This window comes from Heterodontus francisci, chromosome 16, assembly GCF_036365525.1.
Source record: "Heterodontus francisci isolate sHetFra1 chromosome 16, sHetFra1.hap1, whole genome shotgun sequence".
NCBI classification, from domain to species: Eukaryota; Metazoa; Chordata; class Chondrichthyes; order Heterodontiformes; family Heterodontidae; genus Heterodontus; species Heterodontus francisci.
The window spans coordinates 79,162,467-79,180,151 of NC_090386.1; positions in this window are offsets into that span (position 1 = coordinate 79,162,467).

Consider the following 17,685-nt stretch of genomic DNA (forward strand, 5'->3'; position numbering starts at 1 on the left):
ACTGCTCCATCCAAACTATTTGCACTAAGGAGGTTCCAATCAATATTAGGGAAGTTGAAGTCACCCATGACAACAACCCTGTTACTTCTGCACCTTTCCAAAATCTGCCTCCCAATCTGTTCCTCCGTGTCTCTGTTGCTATTGGGGGGTCTATAGAAAACTCCCAATAAAGTGACTGCTCTTTTCCTGTTTCTGACTTCCACCCATAATGACTCAGTAGACAAACCCTCCTCGATGACCTCCCTTTCTGCAGCTGTGATACTATCCCTGATTAGCAATGCCACTCCCCCACCTCTTTTACCTCCCTCCCTATTCCTTTTGAAACATCTAAACCCCGGAACATCCAACATCCATTCCTGCCCCTGTGATACCCACTTCTCCGTCATGGCCACAACATCGTAGCTCCAAGTACTGATCCATGCTCTAAGTTCATCACCCTTATTCCTGACACTTCTTGCATTAAAATAGACACACTTCAACCCATCACACTGGCTGCAACTTTGCTCTGTCAACTGTCTAACCTTCCTCACAGACTCTCTGTACTCTGTATCTGCCTGTTCAGCAGCTACCCCATCCACTGATCCGTAGCTCCGGTTCCAATCCCCCTGCCAAACTAGTTTAAACCCTCCCGAAGAGCGCTAGCAAACCTCCCGCCCAGGATATTGGTGCCCCTCCAGTTCAGATGCAACCCGTCCTTCTTGTACAGGTCCCACCTTCCCCAGAAGGTATCTCAATGATCCACATTGCGGATTAGTGACGTTGAGGATTAGTCTGTCAGGCTTTTCAGGAGAAATGTGGCATCAATTTCTCCAGTCCACACACTGGATTCTCAGGCTTTCTCACAGATAGAAAAGGATGAGCTGGCCGCTTCTCTCTTAGCAGGCTTACCCCCAACTGACACAAAACAATATCAAAACAAAACCAACTCTTGACCACCATAAATATTGACATGTCACTTCTCCATAAACAGCGCCCCTCGTCATCAAGGCTCCTGCTGTTTACTTAGCTTAAAATATGTAACTTCCAGTAAGGGTTTGTTTTTAACAAAATCTCAAGTCCTTCCAGTGACCTTTAAAAAAAAACAAAGTCCAACATCTATGGAATCTCGTCAGTTTTTCAAATGAATTCATTTGCACAATTTTTAAACACGAGTCCTCAAAAAATATTTTAAAAAAGAAACAATTTAAATATCAATATTGACTAATTTACTGATCCCACGAACTCAGTGGGGACCATGCTCAAAGGGAGTGTAGCACCAACTCTCCACCCCACACTCCCTCTGACTGTAGTCCTGTGTTAGGAGTGTGGGATTGGCAAACTTACCCTGTACAGAACAGAGACATTTTAATTATTTTTAAAAGGTGAATATCTCTATTCTTTTGGTTGGGATGGAGATTGAGGGGCAGTGATGCAATTCTTGCTTCTTATTCAGAAAAGGTAGTCAATGAATTCCAGCACCAGAGAACCATCTCATTGTTAATGTGTATTTCAAACCAATTTTCTCAATTGGTTAGTACCGACATAATGGCCCCGATCTTAATAGGGAGGATGCAGGGGAGGGCTGTAATGTGGGGAAAATTCAGCAGGGCTGGGATTGGTAGAGCTTCATTTAAATAATCTGCTGCAGACTCGCGCCTGGCAGCCAGCCAAACTGACAACAAGCTAATCTTCATCACTTACCTTAGCCAGTCTAGTTGGCACCTCCCCATTCTGATCTGCTGCTGAGATCCTACAGTGTGGGCCTCCCCCTCACTCACTGTAAAATTGTGGGTGAGGTACTGATAATGTCATTGGGCGGTGACTTTTGAATGTTAATGAGCCCTCCCCCCCGCCCGCTGCCTTTTACTGGAGCCTTGTTGCTGTCCTGATTTCTGTTTGCGAAGTTTTAAACCAGTGGAAATCGGGTCCGGTTGGAGTTGGGTTGCCCAATATTGATAGTTTAACTTTTCCCGACCTTCATTCCCCCCACATCAGGGGTTGGGGGTTAAAATCAAGGCCAATGACTTTAATTATTTTTTCATTGCTTTCCATGTTAACCATCTGGATTTAACGCTTAAGATTTGACATTGTATCAAAGGTTTCAAACAGTCATTAAATTCAATGCATGACAATGCTTTAAAGATAAAAATGTCTTAATCGTTGAGGCATTAATTTTATGGCCTGTACATTATTTGATGAATGGAAAATTGACCTGCTACCATGTTGAATATCTGACATCAAACATTAGACATTGGTCAAAAAAATAAATACTTTAAAAATAAGAGTAATTAGTCATTTTAATAATCTTGTCATCCAAGTTTGATTAAGTGTGACAACAGTGCACTAAAATAGTGATACACTGTGTAAAATAATGAGACACCATTTCATGGGTCATAACCTGTTTACTGGTGAAAGTACACCTTTTGCAGAATGACTGCGTGCAGACATGAATTTCACACTTCGTTAAGCTGAGCGCTCCCTGTAGAAACTATCCTAATACTGCTAGTTGGGGATTTGACCTTGTGTGTCATAGCTGTAACATACACTGCTGTGGTCTTGATCTTTATACATCACTATGTCTTTGACTATACAGGTTGAAATGTACAGCTGGAATTTCTCCTGTGGGACAGCCAGGCTTTGAACACAGTGTGCTTTACAGAGCTATCTCGTACATGGCTGCTTCAGGAAGGTTAGTCTGAATCATGTTGTAGGATAAGAGATCATGTGAAGACAGAGCAATTGATGACAGATTAGATTAATAACTCGGAAGCCTCTGTTTCCTATTTTTTATTGACTGACAAAATATTGCAACAGCACATTCTGAATTTTAAATGTTACTATATGTAATAATTAGTTAATACAGTGTTGAGTATCATGTAAGTCATTGAAATTCTCCAAGGAACAGCAATACATCTTAAAATATTTTATCATAGCTATGTGGCTTTGGAAACTGTTTTATATATTTGCATAGTTTTAATGTGGCTTAGTGATGTTATTCACAAAAATATTGAATTTTATAAGACCCAGCTGCAATTGGTACTCATAAGGAGTGCATTGCAGTTCATTATAAGGAAGCAGGCTGTAATTTTTCATCCATTTAGTGAGTGGAAAATCATATGCTCTGTGCCCTATGAATGCTGCTCCCCACTAGGAATATAGATACAGCTGTGGGCCATCACCCCTCGAGCTTGTTCCTCCATTATTCTATTCAATCATGGCTGATCAGTGCCTCAACTCCATTTACCTGCTTTTAATCCCTTGATACCTTTACCTAACAAATGTCTATCAAGTTCAAGTCTAGAAACTTTGAATTGACGCAGCATCTGCAGCCTTTTGGGGGAGAGAGATCCAGACTGCCGCTATGCTTTGTGTGAAAAAATGCTTCCTGATTTCACTTCGAACAGGCCTAGCTCTGATTTAACCCTTGTTCTGGATTCACCCACCAGAGGAATTAGTCTCTCTATATCTATCCTAACAATTTATTTTTAGCATTTTAAACACCTTGTTTATGAAGATCATTCCTCAGTGATAATGTGTTCCAGTAACATCCCCACAGCTTGGGGGGGTGGAATTTTATGCTCCCCCCACAGTGGATTTGTAGGTGGGGAGAGCATAAAATTGGGTGGGATGGTAGGGGTAGGGGAGGGTGGTTGTTCCTACCACCATCCTGCCTCTGCCAAAATTTAAGTCCGGGATCGGGAGGCCTGTGAATGGCCTTCCTTCCCTGCTGCCAATTGAGGCCCTTAACTGGCCAATTAACCCAAATTAAGGGCCTCTTCCCGCTGCAGCCGCAATTAGCCATGCAGCGGGCAGCCCTGTCACCGCATGGGAAACACGGTACAGAGGTACACGATCCCACAACTAACAGATCAGATCAAATCTCTGCAGTCCTGCCACACCCAACTGTGATTGGTGGTGGAAAATTAAACAACTAACAGGAGGAGGAGTCTCTATGAACATCCCCATGAACCATCTTCAGCCAGAAGTGCCAAGCGAATGACCTATTTCGGCCTCCTCCTGAGGTTCCCAGCATCACAGATGCCAGTCATCAGCCAATTAGATTCACTTCACGCGATATTAAAAATGGCTGAAGGCACTGGATGCAGCAAAGGATATGGGCCCCAACAGCAGCCCAACTGTAGTGCTGAAGACTTAAGCTCCAGAACTAGCCACGCCCCTAGTCAAGCTGTTCCAGTACAGCTACACTCTGATGTCTATCTGACATTTGCCCAGGTATGTCCTATCCACAAAAAAAATCAGGACAAAATCCAATTAATGTCCCATCAGTCTACACTCAATCATCAGCAAATAATCGAAAGTATCATCAACAGTCCTATCACGTGGCACTTACTCAGCAATAATCTGCTCGCCGATGCTCAGTTTGGGTTGCGCCAGGGCCACTTGACTCCTGGCCTCATTACAACCTTGGTCCAAACATGGACAAAAGAGCTGAGTTCAGAGATGAGAGTGACAGTGACTGCATTTGAAATCAAGGCAGCATTTGAACAACTGTAACATCAAGGAGAAATAGCAAAATTGAATTCAATAGGAATAAAGTAGAAAACTCTCCACTGGTTGTTGTCATACCTAACACAAAGGAAGATGGTGGTGGTTGCCAGATACAAATCATCGCAGCCCCAGGACATCGCTGCAGGAGTTTCAGGCTTGGGCTGACAAGTGACAAGTAACATTCGTGCCAGGCAATGATTATCTCCAACAAGAGAGAGGATAACCATCTCCTCTTAACATTCTACAGCATTACCATTGCTGAATTCCTCCCCCATCAACATCCTGGGGGGTACCATTGACCAGAAACTTAACTGTACCAGCCATGTCAATACTGTGGTGACAAGAGCAGGTCAGAAGCTAGATATTCTGCGGCGAGTAATTCACCTCCTGATTCCCAGAGTCTGTCCGCCACCTACAAGACCCAAGTCAGGAGTTTGATGGAATACTCCCCACTTGCCTGGATGAGTGCAGCTCCAACAATATTCAAGAAGCTTTAAACCATCCAGGAAAAAACAGCCCACTTGATTGACACCCCATCCATGACCTTAAACATCCACTCCCACCATCACTGGCACATCCTGGCTGTAGTATACCATCGACAAGATGTACTGTAGCAGCTCGCCAGGCTCCTTTGATAGCATCTTACAAACCCACGACCTCTACCACCGAGAACATGGGTAAGAGGTGCATGGGAACACCACCAACAAAAAGTTCCCCTCCAAATCACACACCATCCTGACTTGGAAATATATCAATGTTCTTTCTCTGTCACTGAGCTAAAATCCTGGAACTCCCTCCCTAACAGAACTGTGGGTGCAGCTACACCATGTGGACTGCAGCGGGCAAGAAGGTGGCTCATCACCATTTTAGGAATTAAGGATGGGCAATAAATGCTGACCTCACCAGCAATGCCCACATCCCATGAATAAATTTAAAAAAAAAACAAGTGATTTGTTCTGGCACATCATTCTGTGATATTTCCTGCAAATTTCTACCCTTGTTGTCTATACAGCAATTTGCTGCCTGAGGTCCGATTTTTGCATAGAAAGCACCTCAGATAGTCAGATAGTGCAAATGGTAGTTTCTGAGCAGATCTGATTGGTCGCAAATGACTATTCTATTAATACTTTATCAGGATTAAGTCGTTCAGTGATGAGCCATAGGTGCATGGCTTGGTGGTCAGATTCAGAAAAGCACATGTTAAACGGCAAAGGAATTTTGCAAATGATTATGGTGATGCTGTAAAAGGGATGATAAAACAGAAACGATTCAGCAACATTCCTCTCCAAGTCACACGCCATCCTGATTATTTGGATATCCAGTGCTGTTGCTTCATCCTTGCTGGGACGAAGCCCTGCAATTTCCCACCTAACACCATTGTGGGACCACCATCAGCACAAGTAGCTGTTCAAGAGGAAGGTGCATTGCCACTTTGTGTAGGCATTTAGTGATGGGCAAAAAATACAGCCTTGCTAACCTCACCTATCTCCCTCATGGGAAGGTTGTTGTCATCCATCATCCCTTTATCAGTTTCACTATTGTCTCCTTGGTATAACCTTCCCAATCATGGAAGTATCTTATCATGTGTGCACAGGCTGGAATACAGATCATTAATTTTTATTTTCCATTGAATCTGATTCTGGAGTATTTAATTATATCCATTTATGGTGAATTATGCACAGTTTTATGTTGTGGATTCACACGCATTATAAGGTAAATTGACACTAGCCAAAAATCATTTCATTTAAGGCTCTACCAACTGAGAGAGAGAGAGAGGAAGATTTGAAATGAGGTCCTAGAGATAAGACAGTGTGACATCTATTTGATAGCATTACTGGATAATGTAAAAGCGTAACCAGATGAACAAGCAGTATTCGATAGAACTTTTGGGGTATTGGTGAAAGTGTTCAGCCGTTTTCATAGTGTTATGACCAAGGAGTGCATTGTTAATTCAGTCCCACTTCTCCACAAGTCACAACATATTCTTTAATTTTTCCACTTGTTGAAACAGTCAATCGGATACACTATTTTCCCCCCAGTATAGAACACACTAACCATGTTTCTTTATTGAACAACAAAATTAACAGTTTATTATAAAACAAGACTTAACTAGTAATGAAATAAAACAATAGCACATAGATCAAATTTTGAAATATCCAACATTAAATTTTTTTAAAGTCCTCTTTTTTACCTTAACTAGTTTTTAAAGCCCCTTTTTATCTTAGTCCCTTCACACATGCACTCAAACACACATATCCTAGACATAAATTGGTTAACTGCAAAAAGTAAAAAAGGATTTTTAGATCAGAGCTCTGTGACAGGCCAAAAAAAACACAAAGAGATCACTTGCTTATTTGTTGAAATAAACAGCAGATGAGGTATGCTGTTCCAAAATGGCGTACAGTTCAACCTTCTGAGCACACAAATCTTAGGATCTTTCGACTCTTCCAGAAATTAGTTCTCGTCAGGCGGCGTTGAAAGTAATTTAGCAGGCCTTCTTGAAATACAGGAAACAAGAGGAATTCACGGTGGACTTCACAGGAAACCGAAGCTGGGTTTGGGTCTTCCATTCTTTCTTGACTTCTCTTCCAGGCTTCACACACTCGCGCGCACACACACACACACACACACACACACACTAATAACCGAGCAGCTTGGCAGTTTTAACCCACCCAAATGAGTGTGCCTGCTATTTGGCTTGTCCAATCAAAGGAGAGTTGTCAGTTTTCTGCCCCTGTTGCCATGGCTTCTATCCTAAGCCTAGCCCGAACCAGGTGACAAACAGTAACAGTGTTGCCAATCCAGCCCTCACTGTCCTGAAACTATTAAACATTTATGTTAGCTTAATTGTAAATCCCTTTTTAAAAAAAAAATATTTTGAGCTAAACAAAGTCACTTTCTTAACAATAGCATAAATGAATTTTGGTATCATCACAGTTCAGTATCATAGAACTACAGAATCACACAGCATAGGAAGCCATTTAGCCTTTCTGTATTGGCTTCCTCAAAAAACTACCCAATTAGTCTCAATCCCCTTCTCTTTCTCCACAGCCCTGCAAATGTTTCCTATATAAGTAGGAATCTGATCCCTTTTGAAAGTTAGCATTGAATATGCTTCCATCACCCTTTCAGGCAATGCATTCAGATCATAACATTGCTGCATAAAAAAATTCTCCTCATTTCCACCCTGGCTTTTTAGCCAATTATTTTAAATCTGTGCCCTTTGGCTAATAACCGTTATGCCAATGGAAACAGTTTTCCCATATGTACTCTATCAAAACCCCTCATAACTTTGAATACCATTGTTAAATCATCCCTTAACCTTCTCTGCACTAAGGAGAACAATCCCAGTTTCTCCAGCCTCATCCCTGGTACCATTCCAGTAATTTTCCTCTGCACCATTCCCAAAGCCTTGAGGTCCTTTCTAAAGTGTGGCGCATAGAATATAACACAATAATGACTGTATTTTAAAAGCTGTGGGTTTTGCATCCAGTGGTTAGCACCGCAGCCTCACAGCTCCAGCGACCTGGGTTGAATTCTGGGTACTGCCTGTGTGGAGTTTGCAAGTTCTCCCTGTGTCTGTGTGGGTTTTCTCCGGGTGCTCCGGTTTCCTTCCACAAGCCAAAAGACTTGCAGGTTGGTAGGTAAATTGACCATTATAAATTGTCACTAGTATAGGTAGGTGGTAGGGAAATATAGGGACAGGTGGGGATGTTTGGTAGGAATATGGGATTAGCGTAGGATTAGTATAAATGGGTGGTTGATGGTCGGCACAGACTCGGTGGGCCGAAGGGCCTGTTTCAGTGCTGTATCTCTAATCTAAAAAAAAAATCTAATGAGTAGGGACAAGGCAGCTACTAACCTAACATAAATTGTCTGCTCAAACTGAGATACTAGCTCCTGCTATGTAACTTAAATAAAAACATTTTATAACTCTCCAGTGTGACAGAGAACATATTTCAACAAAATTATCATGTTAATCATGAAGCGTTATTATTTTACCTAGTCTTACAGACATGTTCTCTCTGTAGCACTTCAAAACTATATCGCTCCTCTCACTCAATAACAAGTGTTAACACTAGTAACAGTGGCAACTTCCTGGAAATATAAAACAAAAACAAGAAATGCTGGATTCACTCAGCAGGTCTGGCAGCATCTGTGGAAAGAGAAGCAGAGTTAACGTTTCGGGTCAGTGACCCTTCTTCGGAACAGTTCCGAAGAAGGGTCACTGACCCGAAACGTTAACTCTGCTTCTCTTTCCACAGATGCTGCCAGACCTGCTGAGTGAATCCAGCATTTCTTGTTTTTGTTTCAGATTTCCAGCATCCGCAGTATTTTGCTTTTATCCTGGAAATATAACCCTGTCTCTGAGGCTATACATCCTGTGTCTCAAGATCAGTATTTATCCAATTCCCTTTTGAAAGTTACTTTTCAATCTGCTCCCACCCGTCCCCATACCACACCACCCCCACTACCCCATTCCAAATCATAACTCATTGCATAAAAAAATTCCTCTCATCTCCTCTGTGGTCCTTAAATCTGTGTCCTTTGGTTACCCAACCCTTCTGCTAGGGGAGACAGTTTCTCCCTATTTAATATCAAAAAGCCTCACTTTCCTGCATTTTCTCTGTATTCTTTTATATTCTGTGCTTTCAAATACTGATCTAATAGAGCCTTTAGTGTGAAAGACATTGATTATTACATCGGCCAAATTTAAACTCTTAGCTGCCCATAGGACTTTCTGAAGGAGTGCTGCACTGTCGGAGGTGCCGCCTTTCGGATGAGACATTAAACTGAGACCCCATTTGCCTGCTTGGGTGGATGTAAAAGATCCCATGACACTATTTCGAAGAGCAGGGGAGTGACTGCTGGTGTCTTTGCCAATATTTATCCCTCAATCAACATCACAAGAACAGATTATCTGGTCATTATCACATTGCTGTTTGTGGGAATTTGCTGTGCTCAATTGGCTATTGCGTTTCTTATATTACAACAGTGACTACACTTCAAAATAACTTCATTGACTATAAAATGTTTTAAGATGTCTGGTGTTTGTGAGAAGTGCGATATAAATGCAAATCTTTCTTTGAAAGGACATCAAACTATCTATCTAAATTGAAAAATGTTTCGTTTCACTGAATTTCAATGAAAGGTCAGTGAAGGGATGTCCTTTGTCTTCACAGAAACGTTTTTTTTTCTTTTATTTTGCTGAGGGGGCCTTTATTCTCCAGGCCCCCTTCCAGAAATGTTGATGTTAGCAAAGGCAGCTTCTCTGAATAGAAAACAAATCAAACGTAATATAAATAAAATTGTACAACCCAGTGTTACGACCAGGTGAGAAAGAGGTCTAGGATTTCCTTTCAACCTTCACCTTGTCTTACTGTTACAGGGTTTTATTTTTAGCACCCCCTTGGTGAATCCTTGTTCACTGCTTCCCAATTATAAGGTAAGGAAATGAACACAAACAGGCTTTCTTAGTTTTAAAGAAGAAAGGTGACATTTTATTAAACTTAAACTCTAATTGGGTTGACGCCTACGGATACATGACACGCCCACGCTAGCATGCATATGTGATACACATATGCAAATAGAGACAGAAAAGAGCAGAAGAAAAATTAAAGTGGAAAGGTTTGAGGCAATATCTGAAAAGTTGTTGTTACGGTTCTTCAAGCTCACTGTATAGTCCTTGATTGTAGGTAGGTTTTGCTTTTTTGGGGGGCCCAGTATTCTTCTTAAACCTTGTTCACTGTAGGAGACTTTTCTCTCTTGGGGTTCATGTGTCGTCAGTCGGTTTTTGGAGTTCTGTGAGAAAGAGATGGGAGCAGACAGGAGAAGAGGTCTGCCTCAGTCCAGCAGAATTCAGCTTTTTCTCAGTTCAAACACTGTCTCTACAATTTAAAACTCTCATTTCAAACTCTGCAACAACCAGTTAGCCATATGACTAACTGGTCTGACCATGTCTGTTTGTGGATTGAATTGGAGCAGGGAGTAGCTCCTTTGTCTACAAATCTGTCTGTTACTATGCAAAAATGTATTTCCAGCCATGTCCATGTGGCAAAATTAATATGCCTCATTCTTGTGGCGTCGGGGTGTGCATGACACCAGTGTGGTTAAACAAACACCACGTTGTATGGGGCCATGAACATGATAATAAAACAGTTCCAACCCACATTTCGGTTAACCATGGTGTATTTGCTGATACCTCATTCCTAGAAAATAAATATATTCAACTGTTAAAATGTGTGTTCATCCACTCACAACTGAGTATTTGCGATGCCCACCCAAATAAAAAGCACCCTAATTTTCCTTTATCTCATTTCTCTCTCGCCCTCAGATGGAGTTGCCAACCTTAAATTTGCTCAGTTTCAGAGCCTACATCTCCACAAGAGAAACGGTCAAGTGCAAGTATCTCATCTACCTCATACCACTTGTAGCACTCCAAAGGCCAAAGACTCCTGGGGTGTGAAGTTTGGATCTGTAGCACCACTGGAGACAGCTCTATTGAAGCTGGAGGCCTGCCAAATGGGGCAGACTGTGCCTCCAACCGCTTCTGGCATGGCCCGTGGGAAGAATGCTCGCGCGGAATGCCCTGTGTGCACTGGAAGCCTCCCAACTGGTGCTGTCATGATGTTAAACAACCCTAACAACTGATCTGCCATCGTATTTACAAACTTGGACCATGCAGGTCCATTCAACATATTTGCACGTCACTCAACAAAGAACATGTGTTCAGCAGCAAGGGAGTCCAACACTAGCGTTCTTTAAAGGACCAGGCACCCAACTTGCAGCTAAGGTAATTTAGAATAACGTCTCCTATTGCAAAGTCTCTGGAACTATTGTGGAGTTTTTGGAGTTGTTATGGTGAGTTCTGGATTTGGTAGGGAGTGTTGCTGCAACCTCAAAGGGAGGGTAGAGGATTTGGTGCCGTGCCCACACAAAGTGCCTCTTGGTCTGCAACAGGATGGGAGGATGGAGCTGAGGTTGCAGAGAGGGCAAACTCTGCCAAGTTGGAGCCAGACTCCTCCAGTTGCTATGATAGTGACAGGAGTCTGTCTGGCAGGCCAGCCAATGTACTCTGCATCTCAGCGTGTATCCTCAGCAGAGTTCCCCTGTATGCCATCTCATCGAGGTCCTCATCAGTCCTCTGTAGCAGAAATTGTCTGTGACCTCTCCCACTGGTGAACTGGCTCACAAACTATGCTTTCCAGCTAGCCTGGCTGCAGCTCACTTGTGGACTCTCCACATGCTGAATCTGCCTCTATTACCAGCTTGTAAGGTTTGTGCAGTGCCAGTATCTGAACTAGTGGCTGCCAGTGTCAGATCAAGTAACGGGGCCTCTTCATCAGTGCTGAACTGTTGCTCTTTCTCCTCTTCCTGGGTGTGTGCTGTGGCTGGGCAGGTGGCAGTTCTTTGGGTGTCTGAAAGCAAGAAATCAGAAAGGAGAAGGCTAGGGTGCGGGAAGAGAGTTTGGTTGGAAAGCAAGAGGTCCCTGGTTACAACATCTGAAGCTTGCTCATCATGCCAGATAGAGGAATGAGGTGGGAATTGAGATGGGGCATAAGGCAGGAGCATACTGTCATCTTGAATGTTCTCAGCAATGCCATGCCGGATGCCACTGGCTCTGATGCTGCTGTCCCCATTATCCGGAGAGCCAGCTCCTCCATAGGGCTGGGAAAATACAAGTATCCTTGTCCCCCACTGGTTGTGCTCAGCACCCTTCTGTTGTGTGCAACTTTGTTCTGCAAGAGGGAGGCAAGAATGTCAGGGATTGTGTTACACTACGTCTGGTTATGTGCCTTCCACAGCTGAATATGCATGTGGGAGCTGGGTGCGAGGCTGCTATTGTTGGAATGTACGTGAGAGTGAGGTAGAATGATGGGTGTGAGTCCTGAGTGCCAGAGAGTACTGATGGGTGAGTGATGGGGGTGTGGTGCATTGAACAGCATGAGAAGTTGGTGGAATCGTGGATGGGTAATGTCATGTAAAAATGCATTCACTGACCTTGACCCACATGAGGTCATTAAACGTCTTGTGACATTGCTGCCAGGTCCTTGGGGCCAGACTCCAGGCACTGACCTCCCTGGCCACCTGTTCCTATTCCCTTCTGAAAGTGTTCATTGAGGATTTCCTCCATGACTAAGCCCTCCAGCACCTCATCTGTGAGCCTGGGAAATCTCTCTCTTCTCTGGTGTTCCATTTGTGTAGCTACTACATGCAGCCAGTGTCAGAACAGGCAGCCAGCAGCAGTTTCCTTCCACTGAGTGCAACTGTCTTTAAGAAGGTCAGACTGTCTTTAAAAGGAGCAGGCTATCAGCACATGGAATGAGTAAAGCTAGAGGATTTAACAGATGAGGTCATGGAGGGATTTAAACACCAAGTAATTAAATTTAAATTTGAGATATTGGAGGTCCAGGAGCAGATGTAGTTTGGCAAATATGAGGGTGATGGGTGCACGGGACTTGGTGTTTTGGAAGGAGTGCAAAAATCCTAATTGTTTTATCCAATTGCTTTCGTATGAGTACTGTCATGAAGACCCCACTTGCCAAGAATGAGGCATATTAATTTTGTAATATGAACATTAATTTTAAACTGTAGCTGAAATGAAGAAATGACTTGTTTAAAGAGATCTGCAGTGGCTGGAAAACATTTGCATAATAAGAGACAGTGCCTGGAGACAATAGAATGGCTCCCTGATCCAATTAACCCAAATGGATTTTGATCACCAGACACTGAATGTGTAAGAAAGCCAACATTTCAGGGTGTTTGCTAAGATGGAGAATCCACAAATGCAGGAGTTGTTAAAACAGTTAGTCACATGACTAACCTGCTGGCCCAGTTTTGGTTTTGCTCACAGGACAGTTTGGGTCAGATTGCAACTGAACTTGGAAGAAGAGAGACTCTCTCCTGGCTCACTCTCTCTCTCTCTCACATGAATCTCTGGATCCACTGAAGTCACTTAAACCTCAAAAGATAAAAGACACCTACATTGAAACAAGTTTTAAAGCGTGCACTGGGCGCCAATGAAATGGCAAAACTTACTGGCAATCAAAGACTCGACAGCAAACTCAAAGGACTGTAAACAAATCCCAGCTATTGCCTCAAACCTTTCCCTTTTATTCTTTCTACTTTTCTGTCTCTATCTGCACGTGCGTTTATCACGTTTGCATGCTAGCGTGCTTGTGTCACGTATTCATATTCATTTTAATGGAATTAGAGTTTAAGGTTAATAAACTTCCACCTTTCTTGTTTAAATCTTAGAAAACCTGTCTGGTTGATCTCTTTACTATACAACTGGAGAGCAGGATTCACTGAGGGGGAGCTAAAAACACAGTTTTTAAAAAAATCAAACCCTGCTACGCTCAAACCAGGCAAAGGCTGAGAGGGAACACCTAAACCCCTTTCTCACCTGGTTGTAACTGTACTGAGTCAAAATTGGCCACTTATTTTGTTTTATTTTGCATTTATTTACTACGTCCACGTTTCTCCTCTAAGCATGGACTTCTCACTGGAATAAAGTTACAAGGAACCTGATGACAAATAGTGCCTTGCCTAATTGGCCATTCTTCACTTGTCAGTGGGTTTTTCAATCACAACAGCATCCAATTGATTTTCCCACCAGCCCCAAACCCTCCCTAACTCAGCGGTGCTTAACTCAACTGCAATGATCTTACCATCACACCAGGAGCAACTAGGGATGCAACCTGCAATCTTCCTGGTCCCTGTGTCTCAGCTACTCACTGTTGTAACCAACTGAGCCACCAATGAGCGTATGGTTTCAATGCTTAATTATGGATTGAATGTCTCAAAAACAACAGGAATTCAACAAATAATTAAATGGGTACTGAAAGCAGATTATCTTTCAGCTGCTCTATAGAATCATACATGTGCTATCAACGAATGCTGCTTGGCTGCTGCATGCTCAGGCAGTCAGCAGTGCAGGCCACACTCTGACCAACACTGCAATCAGTTAAATGAGGAGGCAGTGCCAAATTTGTGTGCTACCTACCTTCACGCAACAGGCATGGGCAAGGAACGAATCGCAACATCTGCACCCAATAAACGGAACTAACCATTTTTTTGCCCTTGTTCTTATGCAAATCTTTTATCAAACTTACTTCAGCCAGAATTCAGGACAATGTAAGCACAATATATAATATAAAATGCAATACATTTGTTTTACAAAACAAGGTTCTACAAATATGTAGTTAATTTTAATAGTTGTCACTATCTACAGAAACATTTACTAAATGAAACTTAATCCAAATATATTTTTGTTTTAGCATTAAGATGAACTGTACATTGAAAGCACTCTACATATATGCTTTTTTAATTAGAATGTGAACTTACTAAAAAACACATAAACCGACATGATTTTTTACAGTCTGCTCAGGTCAACTGAGATGAATTCAGTTAAAGATGAAAGCCTGGTAACATAAAGCCTTCTAAAATAATTGGTTCTTTTTTCAAGGTCAAAGTATTTCAGCATGTTGAATTAGAAATTTTTCATTACCCTTTTGATCAACCCATCAATATTCACAAATCAAAGTATTAGATTTTTGCATGTTATAGACTAGAGTCAGGATTCTGTCGGGCGGGTGTGGGGGGGAACAGTCTCTGAATGTTTTGCCATCCATGTGTTTCGTAAATATGTGGCTCAGTACCTGCTGCCTTGGAAAGGTACAGACCTGGGTCTAGGACACAGGCTGCACAAGCATGCGTGAGCTTTATCTTTCAAGCAACACAAGGGCAAATTCTTTCCAGTATAAATTTTAATGCTGTATGCCTCTGTTCTTTATAATCAGGTGAGCAAACCATGCAGTGAAAGGGAAGGGGAGATGTACTTGAAAAGGAAAAAATTGCAGGCCAGTGGGACGATGTGGATAGCTCCTTCAAAGAGCCAGCACAGGTACAATGAGCCGAATGGCCTGTTTCTGTGCTGTATGATTCTATATAGCAGCTGAAAGATAATCGGTTTTCAGTACCCATTTAATTATTTGTTGTACTCCTATTTGTTTTTGAGACATTCAATCCATAATTAAGCATTGAAACTATACGCTCATTGGTGGCTCAGTTGGTTACAGCTGTGAGTAACTGACGCACATGGACCAGGAAGATTGCAGGTTGGATCCCTGGTCTCTCCTAGGGTGATGGTAAGATCATTGCAGTTGAGTTAAGCATCGCTGAATTAGGGAGAGGGGGGCGGGGGCGGTGGGGAAATCAATTGGATGCTGCTGTGGTTGAAAAACCCATAGACAAGTGAAGAATGGCTAATTAGGCAAGGCACTGGTTGTCATCTGGTGCCTTGTAACTTTATTCCAGTGAGGAGTCCATGCTTAGAGGAGAAACTTGGAGGCAGTAAATAAATGCAAAATAAAACAAAATAAGAGGCCCATTTTGACTCAGTACTCATACTAAAGCAATTGGATAGAACTATTAGGATTTTTGCACTACTTCCAAAACAACAAGTCCCGTGCACCCATCACCCTCTTATTTGCCAAACTACATCTGCTCCTGGACCTCCAATATCTCAAATGTAAATTTCGCTACTTGCTGTTTAAATCCTTCCGTGACTTTACTCATTCAGCTTTACTCATTCCTCCTACCCAAATGCACCATTCTCCTGACTCTAAAACAAAAGCAAAATACTGTGAATGCTGGAAATTTGAAATTGAAACAGAAAATGCACGAAATACTCAGCAGGTCAGGCAGCAGCTGTGGACAGAGTAACAAAAGTTTCAGGTCAATGACCTATCTTCAGAACTGGCAAAGGTGGGAGAAGTAACAGATTGTAAACAAGTACAGAGGCAGGGAAAGGGGAGGGGAGGAAGGAACAAGAAGGAATGCCTGTTAGGGTGGAAGGTAGGAGAGATTAAATGACAAAAGAGATGTTGGCATGAGAGATAAGAGCATGGTAATGGAATAAGTAAAGAAACAAAAGATATTTTTTTTGATTCTGGTATTTTGTGCATTCACCTTATCTTTTGCCCCACCATCGTCAGCCATGCCTTCAGCTGCCTAACATTCTCCTGCTGGATTTCCCTTGCTAAACGCCCTCCTACTCCGCACCCCTCTCTCCTCCTTTAAGACATTCATTCAAGACTAGTTCTTTGACCAAGCTTTTGGTTGCACCTACTAATCTCACCTTCTTCAATTTAGCTTCTGTTTTACCTATGCCTCTGTAAAGGACCTGTAAAGTACCTTGGGACTTTGTTTTATGTTAAAGGTACTGTATAAAATACAAGTTGTTCTTATTAACGTAGTCATTTTAATGTGCACCATTTCAGTTTTATAACAATCTTTAAAGAAAAGCTAATATTCATCGTGGAATCTCGCAGGATTAGAGCAGGCTTGTAAATCCTCACGTCACACTGACACGAAAATGACACTAAAACAAACAGTAATATTTCTAAAATAAAGATGCCCTGTACACACCAGTCCACATACCAGCATGGACCGGTTGTGCCAAATGGCTTGTTTCTGTGCATAAATACTTTGTAATTGTAATTGTAATACCAACTGCAATTGAGAGGGTTACCTGCGAGCAGGCCACTGCTCAGTGACACCTTATTTGATCGTTTGTTGCTCTGAAGTAGGAAAACAGTGGACCGTAATGCCCAGTATATTAGTAGTATTACTTTAAGAATCCACTGGGATTGTTCCATCCTTTCTTGCTCTTACTCAGGTAATAAACCTGTTTTGCTTAAATATGAAAGTAGTGAGAACAAGTCCAAGCCTGATATACAGTAAAAGTTCAGAAAGGCATAGAATAAAGGATCTAGCTGCACTACTTGTAGTCTGTGTGTTTTCTCCATTAACTTGTCTCTACAATAGACACAAACAAACATTACATAGGCATCTACTTAGATAAGCCCACAGCAACACAAATGGCATAGGGAACTTAGTATTTTGGACGTCACAGGTCCTAGCACTCTAATTATGATACTTGCTATTTCTGTATGGATTACAGGCTTCAGTACAGGGAGAAGGAAAGGAAGAAGGAAAAGTCAGGTGGGGAAGATGGGGCTGGGAAGTCTCATGTATCTTCCATTTAAAAAGTCAGACTGAGAGAGACTTGGGGCAGTTCATCTGTCTATCCTTTGAACTAGGACTTTTGTGTTTCTTAAGTGAAAATTAGGTACCAATGCAAGCTATGGTTTTCCAGGCTGCCACCCAGTGTAGCCTATAGAGTCCATACAT